Here is a 19,572-nt window from a genome sequence, read left to right on the forward strand (position 1 = left end):
AGGGCTGGCCCTGACCGAGAAGAATCTTTGCCTGAGCTGGGAAGGAGGATATGGGTTGGTTTGTGGAGAACCAGTGTTTTAGTTGGGGTTTCTGTGACTGACGAGACACAATGACCATGGCAACTTTTATAAAGGAAAGCATTTAACTGGGTGACTTATAAGCTACTATAGTTCAGAGGTTCAATTCATTATCATCATGGTGGGACATGGCGGTATGCAGGCAGACATGGTGCTGGAGAAGGAGCTGAGAGTTTTACATCTTGATATACAGGCAATAGGAAGTGAACTGAGCTACTGGGCGTGGCTTGATCATATATGAGACCTTGAAGTCAGCCTCCACAGTGGCACATTTCCTCCAACAAGGCCACACCTACTCCAACAAAGCCACATGTTCCAATAGTGCCATTCCCAGTGAGCTTATGGGGGTCAACTTACCACAACCAGGAAAGCATACTGACAGGTGAAGAGATAAAAAGGGGTGTGTGTGTGTGTGTGTGTGTGTGTGTGTGTGAGAGAGAGAGAGAGAGAGAGAGAGAGAGAGAGAGAGAGAGAGAGGAGAAAGAATGGAGAATGGAGGATGCTGTGCCTTGGGGCAGAATCCCAGAGGTCATGGGAAGAAATGGTGCCAGAGGCTGAGAGCAGCCACAGAAGTTCTGTTCAGGCCTAGAAGGAAGGTGAGAGAGGCCAGGCAGTGATGACTTCCAAGGCCTGGATCTCTGGGGGATGAGGTGAATCTCGCACTGATTGAGCAGTGACTACTAATTACCTAACAGAACATGGCACTCATGAATGAGGGGCTGGGAGAGAAGAAGGGACATAGAGAACTCTAAGACATCCTTAGCTTCAAAACCCATGGCATTTTTAGATTGCCAACTTGTGTAATCAACGTCCACACTGAGCAGGTGAAGCCTGGGGAGACATGGGGTTGAGGAGGCAAATGAGGAGGATTACAGATGTGCCCAGTATGAGGCGTTGGTACCCCTAACAGAGATGCTAAGTACCAGCTGGGGCTGTCTTAGAGGTAGATCCCCAGAGAAGTGGCTCAGGCTTGAAAGGGAAGTCATCACAGGTGGCTTGAGCTTAGGACCGTGGGCTGGGAGAGGGTAGAATTGAAAGAAGGACAGAGTGAAGAGCAGTATCCAGCAGATGCCAACACTTTAAGGTCAGGGAAAGGAGGGGATGGGATGGAGTCATAGGGGCCTTGTTACACACCCTGCTCAGACTCAGGGACTACCCTTCTCTTGCCATGTGCTGTTCTACATTCCATCGCCCCCACCCCCATGCTTCCTTTATCTTCCTCTGTTTCTCAGGCTCCTACCCAAGAGGACAGAATCACCATGATTTTCCCTCATCTCACCAAGATGCATGGCTGTAAGCCACCCCAAGTAGCCATAGAGCACGAAGGAGCACAAATGCTGATATGCTTGAGTGAGTTATATCATTTCACCAACATGAAGTAGGATCGCATGGCCTTTGAGCAGTACTTGGACTGGAGAGATCACACCTGCCTGCTATCTGGGCACACTTGCTTTCTTCAGCTGCAGAGTTCCGGTCATCTCTACAAATGAGATGGCTCACTCATTTCCTATGTTCTGGGTGGGTTTTGTAGAGCTCGCACCAAAGGCAGATAGCCAGATGTTGAAGTTGATCTCTCACTTAGAGAAGGAGCCAGTATTAAATATGCAAAGTTAATCCAGCAACATCTGGCTTGAGGTGAGCACTGGTCACTATGAGATGGATAGATAACAAGGAGCCGCTTTAAGGTGTGGTCGAGGGGGTTTCTCTTTTGTGATTGGATTGCTACTCCTACATAGGGTCACCACTCCCCTGCAGCACCAGCTCATCCAAAGGAGGCTCATGGGAAGAGCTGTGGTAGGGCAGTAAGCAATCAATAAACAGATAGTGAAGGTAAGTTTGTTGGTTAGGAATGCCACACATCAAAGGAATAGACAGTGAGGTAGGTGTGTAGGGTAGGGAGAAACGGTTGCCTAGGGCCCCTGAGCAGGAGAAATCCTTGAGCTGAGCTGGGAAGGAAGTGATGAGGGTGGTTCTGTGGAGTGTCAGGTTAAGAGAGTGGCATGCCGCACAGAGATGTTACCTCTGTTCCTTAGGAATAAAAATCCCTCCTGAGACCGGAAGGCTCACATACTTTGCTCATTCCTGTTGACAAAATGCCCAACAAGAAGTAACTTAATGGGGGAGAGGGCCATTTTGGCTTACAGTTTGAAGGGATACAGTTAAGCATGGCAGATAAGACATGATAACAGGCAGTTCCATGGCACTGGAAGTAAGTGGTAGCTGCTTGCTCGTACTGCAGGGGATTGGGAGGCAAAGGCAGTGCAGGGTGTGGACCCTAAGTCTCACTTCCAGAGATCCACTTCTAGATGGGCTCCACTTGCCAAAGGTTCCAAGATATCCTAAAGTACCACCATTGACCAAGTATTCAAACACATGACCCTGTGGGACACTTTATATCTAAACTGTGACATTCCTCCCCTCACCTCCATGGGCTCATATCCATTTCATAATGAAAAGCACAATTACACCAGTGTCAAAAGTCTCCGTGGGCATAACAGTTCCAACACTGTTTAAAAGTCCAATGTCTCTTCTGAGACTCAAGGCAATTTCTTTACTGTAATTCCCTATAATTTAGTTTTTAAAGTTACATGTTCCCAATATACTACAACATAAAGTTAAGAAGGCCCACTCCAAAAGAGAGAATGGGGAATAGTAAGGAAATATCAAATCAAAATAAGACCAAAATACGTCAGGGTAAACACAAACCCCAAAAGTTTCTTGTCTGGCATTTGGGGCTTGTGGCATCATCCTCTGGGCTCCAACAGGTCTGAGTCATTGTGCCTTACCAGCTCTGTTGCCTGCAGCACACATGACTGCTCCCTCTCTTGGGCTAGTTCCCCTTTGGTGTCTGATAGTTCCTCAGTAGGTGTCCTCCATCTCTGACCTGTCTGATTTCTCAGGGTCTCTGCTGTAACGTAGGCTTCACCTTCATGGCTTCATGAAAAGCTCACCCAGAAGCTCCACGTAGGTAATCGATCATCCTATAGCCTGTCTGACCCAGCTTTCTAGAACACTGGCAGAAGCCACAATGACTCACACACTCTTGCATCATCTCGCATCCCTGTACAAACCAGTACCACACGGGCAATGCCAATTTCTCCTGTCAGTCCAAGATGTCAGCCAAACCCCTTTTGGACTACAGTTGTAGTTGCCTCTATGTGCTTTGATGGGTAAGAAAGCCTGAACGAGCATTTACCTAAGTGGACTTGCTGGAACAGGGGGACCTAGAAGCCATATCCGTCCAGGAACTCTCTTTTTAAATGAGTTATATTGTCATATCTTGGGGCTCTTAATGAATGAAATGGTCTTTCTCTCAAGGTCTGTTTCTTGTCCCAGGACAAAGCTTTGAGACTTCCACTTAATTGCACCCTTCGTGTTTGACAATACCAGCTGCTTTGCCTGGACTCACCTACTCTGCCCCGTCTCTGGCTCTAACCATGTTGATGCCCATTTCCTTCTGTACTGTACATTTTCACATTTCCCTGCCTCTTGCAGCTGTAAATCTGACCGAGAGCGGGGAGCAATAAACATGCCACAGCTTGAACGCTACACTGTTGAGATTTCCTCTACTGAAGAACTTAGGCCTCTGCTTTTGGAATTCAGCTTTACTCAAAATTCCAAGACACCGAAAAAAAAAAAAGCTGAGGTTTTGCCAGAATGCGGTATGAATGGCCTCTTATATAACATCCTGTGAGTCTGGCTTTCACTGCCGTATTTCTGTTGCTGTTTCAAGCCTCTGAACTTTACCAGAATTTCCCATTAAACTCTACTTACAGCACTCTAGGACTTCGCTAGCCTGTAGGTCCAAACGCTTCCATATTCCACCTATAAAAAAAATTCCAGGGAGTCGCAAGCCACATGGTTAGGCCTATCACAACAGCAAGCCCACTCCTGATACCAGTTTTCTGTATTCATTGATGTTCTTGACACTGTGATCAAATGCCCTGCAAGAAGCAACTTAGAGAGGGAGTCCGTTCTGGTTTATGGTTTGAAGGGATACAGTCCACCACAGTGGGGAAAACATGGGCAGTGAGGAATCTGGTGGTAGGTGTAACTGGAGGCTTCTGGTCCCACTTGGTCCTGAGTGGTTTTAAAACAATCACTCAGAGGCTTAATATTAATCACATACTAGTTGGCTTATTAGCTCAGGCTTATTATTAAGTAGCTTTTACAATGTAAACTAACCCATTTATATTAGTTTATATTTTACCACGAGACTAGTGGCTAACATCTTGCTTCTCTGGAAGCTGCTTGTGTCCCCTTGACTCTCTTTCTCCCTCTATTCAGTTTGGCTTTCCCACCTGGCTGTATTCTGCCCTGCCATAGGCCAAATCAGCTTCTTTATTAACCAATGGTAATAAAACATATTTACAACGTACAGAGGGCCATCCCACATCCTGCTCACTGAGGGAATCTGTGGTAGGGAATCTGTTTCCTGCTCACATCTCAGCAGAGCAGGAAACAGACTTGGGGCAGGAAGTGGGATCAGGTAATAAACCTCAAGCCCCACCCCAGTATCCATCTATTTCAGTAGTCTCCATCTCTCAGAGTTTTTGCAACTTCCCAAACATTGCTACCAGTTGGGGAACCGAGTCTTCAAATGTACAATTCTGTGGGAGACATTTTACACACAAACCCTGCTGTCACGCCTTCCTGCCATGACGGATTGCGTCCTTGCCAACCATGAGCTGAAAGGCCTCTTCTCTTAAGCTTGCCAGGTATTTGAGCACAGTGAGAAGCAAGGCGATGGCTTCAGAAAACTTGTACCACAAGTGAGAGTGATGCTGTGGTAAACCTAGCCACGTGGCCCGTTTGCCTTCAGAACTGTTTTGTAGGAGGCACGTGGAGGAGTGTTCAGCTACACACACCTCAGAGTCAGCATCTTTCTTCCTTGAACAGTGCTGGCCAAACAGGGCCAAGCTCCTCTGGGATTTTTTTTTTTTTGTCTCCCTTGTCTCTGATCAATGTCTTAAAAACAGTGTTTTCTTCTTAAATATAGCCTACTTATTCCGCTTCTCCAAAACCCTATAGGGTAATGGAAATGTACTTGAATTTGTTTCCATTATCATGGTTTAATTAGATAGCCATCCATTCATCCCCATCCACCCATCCAATATTTGAGTGTATGCTGCATGCCAGGTACTGATTCTCGCAAAGGACACATAAAGGAGCAGATGAAAAACTTGCTGGTTTTAGTGTGTGGCTATTCTGATAGTTTCTCAGGACACACGGGAGTGTCTGTTCTAGCAGGGACTGCCCTCCACACCTTACCCAGCACCATCCTTCTGGGTTCTGGCCGTCAGGACTCCAGTTGTGTATGCATCACACACTTAGGTGTATGTAAAGGCTGGAGGTTGCTGTTTGATGCTTTTCTTAGTGTTCTGAACCTCCTTTTCTGAGACAGTGTCTCTCACTGAACCCGGTGCTCACTACTTAGACTAGACTGGCTGGCCAGTGGTCTGCAGGGGTCTCCGTGTCCCTGCCTATCGGTGTTGAGATTACAGGCATGTGCTACCACATCTTTTTAATTTTTTTTTCAACATGAGTTCTAGAAATGAAACTCAGGTCCTCACGCTTGTTCAGCAAGCGGTTTACCCACTGAGCCATCTCCCCATCCCCCAGCCTCAGCTTCTTGATGGTGAGCAGTGTCTGCTGACCTCTCATGGCTTGAAATGACCCATCTTCTTTCTCAAGATGCTCCAGGTTAGAATTCTCTGCGGTTTTGTAGCCTTCAGTATCCTCTTGCAAATGACACCACATTCTTATGCCCTCATCCTATGTCCTTTGCCAGTCTTCCTCGTGTTTCCTCGTGCTGGACCCAGACTGGAGAATATTACAGTGCTGACCAGCCGGGGAGGCTGTTCCTCTTTTCAGTCCCTCTTCACAGCACACCTGGCCGCCTGTCCCATGTGCCGCAGGATGTCAATAAGTGCTTATTGAATTGAATTTGAGTTTTCAGGACAGGAGTTTAAATTTAGTGGCTACCCATGGGCTTCTGAGAAATTATTGAAAGCCAATGAGCAGCCAGAAGGGAGGACAGGCTGATCAAGGCGTGTGCTATGGGCCTGGGAGGATGACAGTAGGCATAGACATGCCCCCGTGAGGTGCCAGAGAAAATCCATCATGTCTCCCGAGCTCTACTTTTTATGGAAAAATCCATTTCTACATAATCTGGACAAATAAAGTAAAAGGCACTTTATTGGAATGGGGAAAAAAAATCATGGCTCCACAACACTGGACCGGTCCAGCTTGCTAGATCTTGTAAGTGTGCCAGGAGCACCTCTTGACAACAAGGCCCTCCTGGCCACTCTGGCTGCTACGGGACCAGCAGTCTCTTTCTCTTTTTTATTGCTCAGCATGCTGGGCATGAAAATCTCTTTTCTCTTTCTTTTTACGTGCTAGCGTTTATGGGTTGTTCCAGCAGAGCGGATTTATTGACGTGTTTTCATGTACATAATTGACAGTGAAGAAGGAAGCCAGACTCCCGTACAGGGAGTTGCTCAAGGGCCCCAGGGCAGGGGAGGGGCAGATCTGGCAGAAGGCTTGGTCTCTCAGACCTATAGATCCGAAAGAAGATAGCATGCCTACCTGTCACACCCCGGCTCCCAAAGAGCCCCAGGAGGCTGCTCACACCTCTGTTTCTGGAAACATCTTTATTTTACAAGTATTTCTTTGACCCAAAGGCCAAGGGGAAGCCTGTGGCGGGACAGAAAGGCTTAGTCACTTATTAAGCACCTACTGCATGCCTCCCTCTGCAGAGGGAGTTCCATGGTTCTTGTTTAACCCTCACAGGGACCCTACGGGATAGAAATAAGACCTGAGATGTGCAGTGGCTAGCCCAGGGTCACACGGCTTCCAACCAGAGAAGCCAGGAGTAGAAAATATGTTTTTTTTTTAAGCCTTGCCTCCTCCCAGGACCACGTGATCAAATTTTCTTTTCTTTTTTTTAAAGATTTATTTATTTATTATGTATACAATGTTCTGTCTGCATGTGTCCCTGCAGGCCAGAAGTTGGCAACAGATCTTATTAGAGATGGTTGTGAGCCACCATGTGGTTGCTGGGAATTGAACTCAGGACCTCTGGTAGAACAGTCAGTGCCCTTAACCGCTGGGCCATCTCTCCAGCCCCGTGATCAAATTTTCCAAACCGTGGATCTGGTGCACAGAGCCTGGTGTGTGCGCACTGGTGAGTTGCAGAGGTGGAAGGAACCAGCAAATGAATGCGCTCCAGGAGGAGATAGCGAGAGCTCTCGCCAGTAGCGTGGCTCAGCCCTTCACCCTCAAGGGGACCAGCTCTGTGTCCTCCTTCTGTCCTGTGAAGGGATCCTGGACAGAAGCTGTGGACCATGGCCTAGCATGGGCACAGGGTCCTGGCAGGAGGAATCCTAACTAGACGAATCTGTCAAGTCAGCAAAGCCTGGAGCCAAGATTCAAATCAGCCCAGGCTCAGCTTGGGGAAATACTACACAGTACAAAATAAAATTAAACAGTATTAGCCACAGGCCTAAATTACACCTATATTTTAAACAGCGTTGTTCAGTTGAGGGTTATAAAGCCTGGCGGCTTAATGAGAACCTCTGCGGTCTGCCCCTTCCCCCAGCCCACTTCCAGCCCTCTCCGTCTTCTGTGTGCTCTGGGAGGTTCCGTGTTCTCTGGACCAGGAAGGGTCTTCTGAGAGGCGAGGCCTTGCGCACAGGAGGGATGGCCGAGTGAAGGCATCTCAATGAGAGGGGCCATTCAAACACACCTCCAAGCCCGTGCCCCTCCAGCTGGGAAGGACCAGCCCATTTGTGAGAAAGCACGGGTATTCAACATCCGCTCCTGGCTGTGTTTCATCCAGTGTCGTCCTTTCCAAATGTTGCATCCCAGAGTAAACTGTTTCCCTCAGCGACTTGGTTTTCTACACCTGCAAAATGGGTGCTACACTGCTGGTCACTTTCCAAATCCCAAAGCTTTCTAGAAAGATGCCATTGGCGCACAAGACCTCACCTGTTACAAATGCGGGGGTGCTGGTTGCCCTCTAGTGGTCACAGAGGGAGCTGCGCATCCGTCCCGTAGGCCCAACCAGAGCCTGGGACCCCTGCAGGCTCTGGGCACTGCCAACCACCTGACTGTGCTGGATGGCAGGGAGCAGCCAGAGAGGATATTCTAGGAAACCTTTGACCTCTAGCCTTCTGCTTCGAGAAACTTACTGGCAGTCCATTTCCCCCGAGCATGGAAATGGTCTCTGTGAGTTTTAATTTTAGTAAACGCGCTCAGGCAAGGAGAAAGCTTGGTAAGCCACTGGCTTTTGTGCAGGGAGTGGGGAAGCAGATTTTTTTTTTTGGCTCTCAACCTCGGGGGAGGGAGCGCTTGAGAAAGGCAGGATGACTGCTCTATGCATTAGGGCAAGAAGTTCCGGGGTGGGGGTGGGGCAGCCGGAGTCTGTTGCTTGCAGTGGCTTGCTTGGATCGGTCCAGTAAGAGAGACGGGGGAGTTGGTGCAGGTCACAGTCAAAGGATTATTTGGACCTGGCAGCGCTTGCCCTTTCTCCCCTCCACAAGGTTGCTAGTGAAAAATGAGCAGGAGATGGTGAAGGTGGATTGGTCAGATTTGGACGCGTTTCTCCCAACCTTGACGGGTCATGTCCTTTCTGTTTGTAATCTTGGGCGAGAGCAACTGACAAATGGCCTGGTAGGAGACAAAACCAAACAATAGACTCCCTTGAAAGATACAGTGAATAGGATTTAATTGAATTTTTTTTTTGGCACAGACATTGATTTGACCCTGTAAGGTATATATAGTAAATCATTAAGAGAATTAATATACATTAAGGTGTAGGCTGTTATCATGGAACTTTTATTGTGCTTGTAGTTATATTTTAATTATTATTTTAATGACTATATGCATTTCAAGTTGTGATAAATCTATTTTATTTTTTAAATACATGGGCTGTGGTTTAACAAGGTGATATGGAATGAGGACCCTTGATGAGCACTGTTCCTTCATTAATGAGAGTGAAGGAAGACCGAAATGATTTATACACACAGAGAAAAAGCCAATTAATATCTAACCATTAGGCACAAACACTATGCATGGCGCGCTCTCTCACTTAATCTCTGGGCTCCTATTGGATCATGCAGAGACTCACTTTAAAAAAAAACCCAAGTAAGTGAAGGATGCTCTAAAATCAGAAAAGTGTGGGACCAATTAAAGCAAAGAGCTTGGGCTGTAAGATGCTGACGCCACACTGTGGCCTCCCACCTGGGGGATCATTACCTAAATGAGCAGTGGAGATGGAGGTGTTTGAAGGATGTACAGAGGCCCGTGGCTCTGTCAGGAGGCTCCCTGTTCGTGGCAGGTTCTCCTACAGAGAGGATGAGCTTCAACAGGCCCATTCGTGGCATCTTCTGAGCCTCGGTGGAATTAAAGGCGAATTCTTGTTCCACGCTTCTTGACCTTTCTATGCATGGAGCTCTGGCTCTGTGGCCACTCTCAGACCCCAAGGAGGGTCACAGCATCTTCCTCTATGAGTATGGATGCTGGCTGACATCATCATTTTTGGGAGGTTCTCAGACTGCATGTCTTGGTAACCAGAGGCAGGGGGATGTGGAGTGTGAAGGTATAGGTACGAGAGTTTATTGAACAGATGATTTTAATCAGGTTTAGTTTTTCATCCATTCATTCACCTATTTGATATTAACTTTATATTGATCCAGTGTTCCAGGGCGTGGGGAGCTCAACAATGATCGAAAGGGGGAGGGCCTGCATTCCAGCAGGGGTGTTGAAAGGACAGAGAAAGGCAGTTAACAAACCATAGCAGAAGCCACAGCACATCACAGGAGTCAGATGGGAACACATGCTCCATGGGCCCAGAGGGCAAGGCTCTATAAGATGTCGATGTTTTATGCAGTGGTTGGGGAATGTCTCACCAACAAGAGAACAGCTGAGCTGGGACACAGAGGAAGGCAGGAAGGGAGCCAGGACATATTTTCAGGTTGTAGACATTGAGGTCCTGGCATGAGACATGCCAGGTGTTGAGGAGGCAGCAAGGGGGCAGAGCAGGTGAGGCAGGAAGGTAAGATAGAGGCTTTATGATGGAGGAAGGTCATTGGCTAATAAAGGAACTGCCCTGGCCCATTTTATTGGTTAGAGGATAAGTGGGAGGAGTAAACAGATCAAAATGCTGGGAGGAAGAGGAAGTGAGCTCGGAGACTCCACAGCTCTGCTCTCAGGAGCAGACGCCTGAGAGAGACGCCATGCCCCGCTCCGGGCATGAAGCTCCGACCCAGGATGGACTAGGCTAGAATCTTCCCGGTAAGACCGGTTCTCACAGATTATTAGAGATGGGTTGATCGGGATGTGAGAATTAGCCAGTAAGGGCTAGGGCTAAAGGGCCAAGCAGTGATTAAATGAATACAATTTGTGTGTTGTTATTTCGGGGCATAAGCTAGCCGGGCAGGCGGCTGGGGTTCTGGGAATGCGGCCCCGCCACCCATATTACTACTTCAGCTTTATATCGTATAGGATGAGCAGGTCACTGTAAAGACTTTTATTTTGACTTTGAGAGAGACAGGACTGGTGTTGGGGGAGGTGGAATGTCATGGGGAGAGCAGGGAGGAGGACATTGCAGCCATCCAGGTGAGAGGCACCTCTGGCTGGGTTCCAGTGGGTGACAGGCAGAGAAGTATTGGACTGTGGCCATTTCTGAAGGCATAACAACCGAATTTCTGTAGATGCCACAGAAGCAGAGGACACAGGGTGACTTTTGAGTGACAGGCAGAGCCACTGGTAGGGTGGGCTTCACCTGCTAAAGGGGGGGCAGAGGGATGTCTTCAGGTTGTGTGTAGAGTGTACTAGATATATTCATTGTTGCCAAGTACAAAGCAATAAATGAGAAGAAGGATCACAAATCCAGAGCCTAACACATCATGGTGGAGAAAGCATGGCCGCAGGAACCCAAAGAGGCAGGTTGCCTTGTGTCCACAGTCAAGAAACAGAGAATGGACAGGGATTGCAGGCTGTACAAGCTCCAGACTACCCACTATGGTGACTTCCTCAAGAGAGGCTACACCTCTTAAAGTCCCAAAGGTCATCACTAGCTGGGGACCAAATGCTGAACTTCCCTAGTTCTGTGTCTGTGAAGTGGGTCAAGGTCAACACCCGCAAGTAGACAAACGTTTCTGTCTCACCCGGTCTCACAGCCATTCAGTCCCAAATAGACACACAGAGGCTTATATTAACTATAAACGGTTTGGCCTATTGTTCAGGCTTATTACTAACTACCTCTTACAACTTAAATTAACCCATAGTTCTTGTCTAGGTTTAGCCATGTGGGTTGGTACCTTTCCTCAGTGAGGCATTCTCACCTTGCTTCCTCTGTGTCTGGATGGTGACTAAATCTCTGCATTTTCTCTTCCCAGAATTCTCTTAGTTTGGTCACCCACCTATACTTCCTGCCTGGCAACTGACCAATCAGTGTTTTACTAAACTAATACGAGTGACAAATCTTTACAGTGTACAAGAGTTATCCCACAGCACCCACATCGCAGTTATAGCAAGGTTACATGAGAAGCCATTGGGAGTTCAGTGCTTGGCTTGAGATGTGTTTCCCAGTAGCATGCTTTGGACTGAGGGGTGGGCCGGGGCTCTGAGGTATGGTGCCTGGATCCTGGGTCTTTGAAGGTCATCACTGTTCACCCGGGACTGGAAGTAGATCAAAAGTTGGGGTAAAATCCCTATTTTCAGTAGCTGTGAAGTATCATCAAGAGATCAGAGAGCCAACAAAGATCCTGTGTGGTCTCAAGCAAAAACCCAGCCCTCCTTGTCTGTCTATCCAGCTTTACTGTATGCTTTGCAGAATGGCACATTTTCATTTCAAGATTAAAGCCGTTTTGACTCTGAGTTAGAGTCTTTGAAGTATAGTTTTCGCCTAATTATAAAACATATGCTAATTGTAGAAAAAAATGAAAAGTAGAAGAAAATAAAAGAAAGTGCACAGAATGGGAATTGATTTAAGCACTCACGCCCAAATCCAACCACTGTTAATATTCTCACAAAATGTCTTCCAAAAACTCTTTAAAAATATGGTTGAGATTATATTACACAACTTTATTGTATTTTCTTTTTCAATACCCTCATAAGTGTTAAAATATCCCTCAGTTGTTTTAAAATTTAGTGCATGTGTATGCATGTACATGTGCATGAATGTGTGTATATGTGTGGTGCATGTATGTAGAGGTACATGCTTGTGTGTTCATGCATGTTGTGTGTATGTTGTGTGTGGTGTGTGATGGAGTGAGGAGTGCTGCAGAGTACACATAGCTTCGAGGACAACATTGTGGGGTCAGTTTTCTCCTTTCACTTTTACATGGGCTTAGGGGATTGAATACAAGTTGTTAGGGCTGACATCATTGCACAGTAAGTGCCTTACCTGCTCTGCCATCTGAACAGTCCACAATATTTTAAATTTTTATTTGATGTATATGGCTATTTTGCTTGCCTGCATAATGTATGTGTACTACATGTATGTAGTACCTGTGGAGGCCAAAAGAGGGGGTCAAATTACCTGGAAATGGAGTTAGAGATGGTTGTGAGCTGCCCTGTGGTTGCTGGGAATTGAATCTGGGTCTTCTGGATGAGCAACCAGTGCTCTTACCTGAACCATCTCTCCAGCCTCCCACAAATGGTTTAAATAGTTGCATAATGTGGAACTTTTATTTTTCCCACCCTAATTTAATAACTAAGTGAAATCAGAGTAATATTTAACCCCTTTGCTCCAGTAATGAGTTCCAGGTACTGTTTTAAGTAGCTTACATAAATGTGTCCACTTAGCCCCATCACACCTTGTGTATAGGTGCAACTGTCACTGCCACCATACAGTAATGCCCTTCACTTGGCCTGTGAACAGAGGGTGAGGGTACTGTGTCACTTGGTAGCCAGCATCATCCCTGCCTGAGGGCTGGGCATGGCAGCTTCGTGTGTAGCTACCTTCTCAAAACCACCATGGAGCCATGCCTGGAGTTGGAAGCCTGCTGTCTATTTCAACTTTGCAGGAAGGAAAACTCCCACAGTGTTGATAACTGTGGTCCAAAAGCAATGGTACCCTCTCCTCACCCCTCATCTCTCCAGTTCCTGGGCTTGCAGGTTCATGCTTTCTGTTTTGCTGGATTATATCCTGTATTTTCAATGACCACCACCTCTCAACTGACATTTTGGCCATTTTCTGGGCACAGGGTTAGGGAATCTTCATGTTCAAGGACATAGCACAGCAACCAGAGAAGCAATTTTTCAATACTTTGTCCTTGGCAATCAGACAAGCATATATTTTATGTCTTGACTCAGAACGCATGTCTATATTTTCACCTGGAATGAAATACTTGGACAAAAGTTTCAGGAAAGCAATTCGTGGTGTGCCCTCCTACTTTTTCTTCCCAGTCCCACTCTTCTCCACTTCATTTGACATGAAGAAAGTCATGTATACTTTGAATGATTCCAGGACTCATTGATGGATTAAGATGATCTATCTATCTATCTATCTATCTATCTATCTATCTATCTATCTATAAAAGTCATCCTGGTCCAGAAAGATGGCTCAGTGGGTAAGAGCAGTGGCCGTGAGAACACGACGACCTAGGTCATGATCCGCAGTACCCACATAAAGGCTGAACATGGATGTGTATGCCTGTGACCCTAGCACTGTGGGGAGCAGAGATGTGGAATAGCTGGGGCTAGATTAGCCAAGAAACAGATGTAGGGTCAGTGAGAGATCATGTTTCAAGTGGACATAATGGCCATGCTATGTCTTCCTGTGGCCTCCGCAGGTGAGTGTCCCGTGTACACAGGTCACAGGTGTGAGAAAACCCCACTCCCACAAATCACAGCCTTGGAAGAGCTGGTTCAGAACCAGGGACAGCACCCAACTACTGTTGGCCCAGGACTAGGGGCGGCACGCCAGTTAGTCCAGGACCAGGGACAGCGGCTCCGGTGGTTCAGAACCAGGGACAGCGGCTCCGGTCGTTCAGAACCAGGGACAGCAGCTGCGGTGGTTCAGAAACAGGGACAGCGAGCTAGCTGTTTCAGGACCGGGGACAGCGCCCCACGGTTGTTTAAGGGCCAGTGGCAGTTCTGGCTTTCTTTTCTCTCGTTTTTTTTTTTTTTGGCTTTTTAGGATGAAGTCTGGCCTGGGTGGGCCTCATTCTTCCTGGGATTTCTCTTTCAGTGGCCTTGAAATCTGTACTAATGTGTCTTGCCTTTGAAGGTTGTAAGCTCAAAGAGAATGTGAAGATTTTCTCAGAAACTCGTTTCCCCAAATGCATGACTCAGATCCCCAAGGAAGTTCAAGTGCTTTTAAGTGAGGATGAGTTTTGCATACAGGCCGCTCTCTGGGGGTGCAGATGGCTGCAGATCTTTGGCATTGACTTTGTACACTAGTCCCACAATGGACAAGGTGGGCCTCCCTTTGCTGGGAACTCTTTTTCACATAAAGACAAAAAGAGCTGGGGACACAATTCAGTCAATGATGTGTTTGCCATGCAAGCATAGTGACATGATTTCACCTCCAACACTCACATTTTAAAACGTGCAGATGTGGTATATAACTATAACCCTAGTACTCAGAGTTAGGGACAGGAAGATCCCTAGAGCTGGCTGGCCAAACTGCCCAGCCTAATTGGTGGATGGACCGTGAGAAATGACACCCGAGCTTGTCTTCCGGCCTCTACACATCTACAGGCACTCACATATGTGCACATGCACTGACTTACATGCACTCCCACACAGGAACAGGCATATGCACACACACAAGAAAAAGAAAGCAAAGCGAAAACCCAAACTGAAGACTGCACTAGGCTTTGTTTTTGCCGATGCCTCCCTGACAGCCCTTTGAGAGCAGGATCCGTTGTACCCTTTCTATGCACCAGTCTATGCATCATCTCCTTACGAAGTCCTCATGAAGATGGATTTGATTGACTGGGGCTTGTGCCCGGCAGCCATGCTGATTGTTGCAACACTGTGGTGCTGCATGGCTCATCTTGCATTTGTCTGCCTGATGCTGTCAGAAACGAGGGAAGAGGGAGAATAGCTCTCTTTAGCTGTGTGTGTTCCCACGTGGGTGTGTACAGATGTGTTTGTGGGTGCCTTTGTGTCCATGTATGTGTCCATGTGGGTGTGTATAAGTGTGGGTACCTGTGTGTGTGTCCATGTAAATGTGTGCACGTGTCTATGTGTGTGGGTACCTGTGTGCTTGTGTGTGTGCTCATGTGCATGTATGCTTGTGGGTGCCTGTGTATGTGTGTGTCTGTGTTTGTATATATATGCTTGTGGGCATCTGTGTGTATGTGATTATGTGCATGTGTGTTTGTGGGTGCCTGTGTCTATGTGAGTGTGTTCATGTGTGCTTGTGGGTATCTCTGTGTGTGTCTATGTGTGTACATATATGGTTGTGGGTATCTGTGTGTGTGTGCTTATGTGCATGTGTGCATGTGTGTGCTTGTGGGTGCCTGTGTGTGTCTATGTGAGTGTGTGCATGTTTGCTTGTAGGTGCCTGTGTCTGTGTGAACAACCCAGAGATTGGCCTCAGGCGTCTTTCTTGATCACCTTCCACATTAGTAAGAGGCAGCGTTTTCCTTTGAACCTGGATCTTGGTTGCTCACTCAGACTGACAAACCAGTGACCCCAGTATCAGCCTCACTCTGCATCCTCCCAGCAGTGGGCTTACAGGTGAATTCTACTGCACCCAGATTTTTATGCGGGTTTTGGGGATCCAAATTTAGCCCCCCATGCTTATGTTTCGGGTACTTTACCAGCTGGCTGTCTCTGCAGCCCCTCCTTTTAGCCTTCTGACAGAATCTGAGCGTCTGCGGTGTAGGCTCAGCAAAGGGAGCTTGGGGCAGGTTTATTCATGGTCTGAACAAGGTATGTGTACTGGTGTTTGCAGCCTGTTCCCATGGCTGCCCCCTCTGTTCGCCCCCTCTGCAGTCACCTTGCAGAGGCCCATTTGAGCTGTGAGTCAAATAGGAAGGCTGTGTTCTGCATATGTTAGGGTCTTCTGAGACCAAACTCAGCCCCTCTTCAAAGCAGCAGAGAGAAACTGCCTGCCTACAATCCACGGATTCTCCTTTTGTTTGTGCTTCACTCCCAGAAGCTCAGAACTGGGGTGCTTGCTTTCCACACGGGATTCCAGATCGCAGGTGTTAGGAAACGGAGCTGGCATCTAAGCCTGCCTCCCTGTGCGGGCGGGTTATGGAATTCAAACACTATTGAAACCCAAACACCTTTCATCTATTAATGGCCACTGGTGGCCTATAATCAAGTCACACTCTGTTAGCTGCACAATTAACTTGTTTGTTTGAAGTGTGAATTAAGGTTTTGAGGTGTTTGCTAATGAATCTTCCTTGTGCCCTGCTTTAGTGGAAACCCCTTTATTTTCCTAAAGCAGACACCTCTGGAATGTTGGGAAAGACAATTGTCTAGCCTGTTTTCTCACTCTGTACAGTCAACATCTGTTCAGCTTTCACCCGGAAAGAAAGAAGCAGGCCCTGAGTCCGGGGGTTGGGCAGGGATGGCTCACACGGTAAGAATGTCTGTGCACAAGCCTGAAGACCTGAGTTCAGAGCCCCAGCATGCACATACAAAGCTAGGCATGCCAACGTGTGCTTGTAACCCCAGTGCTGTGTGGGGGGCAGGGAGCGGTGGAGACAAGAGGCTTCCTGGGGTATAACTCCAGATCCTATTCCGGTGCCCACGTATGCCCGCGTGTGCGCACACACACACACACACACACACACACACACACACACACACACACAAGATCTTTAAGAAAAGAAGGAGGCAGGCTCTCTAGTTCTACCTCCCTTAGACTGTGCTTCCCTTGATGCTCAATTTTACAACTTCAGGAATAAGCTGCCTCTTTGCACACCCCTGTGTCTGGCTCAGCTGCCGTGCTAAGCCCCTTCTCCAGGAGCAGAGGTGTGGCAGGAGTCCCCCCTTTGCCATCCTCCTTTGATTCTCTCTTTGTCTGCGACTCTCCTCTGGAACGAGTTTCTTTTGTAGATAATGGGATTCCATTATGGGGTGTTAGGACGGCTGTGGGGCTGTCGACCGTGAGAGACGATAGGAGCTTTTGATCAATGTTTTCTGCTTGTATCTTGGAAGTGTTAATTTTTAAGACGGCTCTGTTTCCTTCTTTTTCTTTCTGTTAGTCTTTTTGGGGGGTGGTGCAGTTTAAGAGGAGCGCTGGTGCTCATCCAGTAAGGACATGGAGCTGCCCAGCGTAAGGCGTCTCTGCTTGTCCTGGAGGTGGGAGATCCGGAACCCATTTCTGCTGCCTCCATGGAACCAGAGTTATTGTCAACAAGCTTCAAGGATTTCTTGACCTCTTTGAGTGATGGAAAACCATTTCAAAGGGGCTATATTGATATATATGCTTGCCCAGACCACAGCACACCACACACACACACACACACACACACACACACACACACACACACACACACTCTTCTTGATTTATTTAGCCAAGAATTCAGAACTTATCTCCAAGGGAAGTGACTCCACAAAGCCCAAGTGGATGCATCCCATTTTTATACAGCTTCTCCCTGTCCCCCACTCTCAATGGGAGTTGGCAGTGTGCGGCTGTTGGTGACACTTTCTGTGCAGACAAAATCCTGCCAAGGCTGAGGAAGAAGCCAGCTTTTCTTGCAGCTCAGCTTTTGCTTCCTCTTCAGGTTTACATCACGGCTCTAGAAGCAACAGGCTCTGCTCTTTTGGGCTCTTCCACCCTCTTTCAGCTTCTGGTTCACTAGAGGCCTTGTCTTAAGATAATAGAGGGGGTGATAGAGGCCACTGGTGGTATGGCTGGCTCTGCACGGTTCTCACGCTGGCCAGGACACACTTAGGGCACACTTATATTATTTAGCAGGGATGTGGAGAATTGCTACTCAGGGCTGGAGAGATGCCCCAGTGGCGAAGAGTGCATTCTGCTGTTGTAGTAGAGTCTCTTGTTTGTTCCTGGCTGCTCAGCCCTGAAATAATCACACAGAAACTATATTATTTAAAACACTGCTTAGCCCAGTAGCTCTAGCTTCTTGTTGGCTAACTCTTACATCTTAATTTAACCCATCCCCATTAATCTGTGCATCATGTGGCCTACCAGCAAGTTTCAGTGCGTCTGTCTCCGGCAGGGCTCCATGGCTTCTCCCTGACCCCGCCTCCTTTCTCCCAGCATTTAGTTTAGTTTTCCCCACCTAGTTCTGTTTCACCCTATCAGGCCAAGCCAGTTTTCTTTATTCATTAATGGTAATCGCAGCATACAGAGGGGAACCCCACATCATTCTGCTTTGCAAAGGACCTGAGTTTAGTTGCCAGCACCCATGTTGGAAGGCTTACAACCATACATAATTACAGTTACAGGGGATCCAACATCCTCTTCTGATATCCACAGGCACCTACATGTGCTTGTATACACACACACACACACACACACACACACACACACAAATTAGAAAATAAATAGATAAATATATAAAATGGATCTCCTACTAGAAGATGACTGACTCCTCATGGGGATAAAAGATGGTCCTACGAGTTCTGACAGTTTTGGGGCAAGAGAGCAGGTATGACCTCTAGGCTGTGGATGGAGAGTCAATGGATGGTTGGAAGATTCTTCTTGCACCCCACTGGCTGGAGTCCAGACCTTTAAAAAAAGAGTGCATAACCTCCAAATGAGCATGTGGTTGCCAAGGGGATGAGCCTAGGTTTGCAGGAGAGGCCATTGCTTCTTGAGGACACCAAGGGACAAAGAGCTGGTGGAAGCAGCTGGTGGTGGCTGGATTAGGTCCTATGGGTAGAGCTGTGCCACTGCATGCTCCTGGGTTCTGTCTCCAGGTAACAGTGCTGAAAGTAGCAGCATCACCTTAGACTTACAGAAACCGGAGGGCTATGCGTTTCCCTCTATCATTGTACAGGGCCACTGTTTTATGTGTATGCGTGAATATGGACGCCAGGGGACAACCTTGGGCATTATTCCTCAGGTACTGTCCACATTTTCTTTTTGAGACAGGGTCTCTCATTGGCTTGGACTCATCAAAGAGGCTAAATTAGCTGGCCCATGAGCCCAGGGATCTGCCCGTCTCTACCTCTCCAGCACAGAGATTTCAAGTGTGCAGAACCATGCCCAACTTTTTCATTTTTCTTTTAAAAATGGGTTCTGGTCCAAACTCAGGCCCTGATGCTTATGTGGCAAATATTTCACTGATTGAATGATTTTCCTGGCTTCTGTGGCTCCCTAATTATAAATCTTAACATTCTCCTAAGCTGGCAGAGGGGAACTGTTCCCAGGGCCCAGCTTTAGCATCCGTGAGCAGGACAAAGAAGGAGGAAATTAGAGTTTAGAGAGAAGAGTAATAATGAGGCAATTGGTATAGCATTAAGATAGAGACTGGGGTGGTATTAATGTTTTTATCACTTCAGACCAGCACAGATTACTGACTTAAGGAATGGCAAGTGTTCAGGTATGTT

The 19,572-nt window shown here is 47.3% G+C and overlaps 1 protein-coding gene across 9 annotated transcripts in view; it reads left to right on the plus strand.

Moving 5' to 3' along the window:
- LOC121441719 (calmodulin-binding transcription activator 1-like) overlaps positions 1–19,572 on the plus strand; it is an 840,008-nt gene that overhangs the window by 266,710 nt on the left and 553,726 nt on the right. The window lies entirely within an intron of this gene.

This window comes from Microtus oregoni, unplaced genomic scaffold (assembly GCF_018167655.1).
Source record: "Microtus oregoni isolate MIOR12 unplaced genomic scaffold, Mior012 000081F_ref0000091, whole genome shotgun sequence".
NCBI lineage: Eukaryota > Metazoa > Chordata > Mammalia > Rodentia > Cricetidae > Microtus > Microtus oregoni.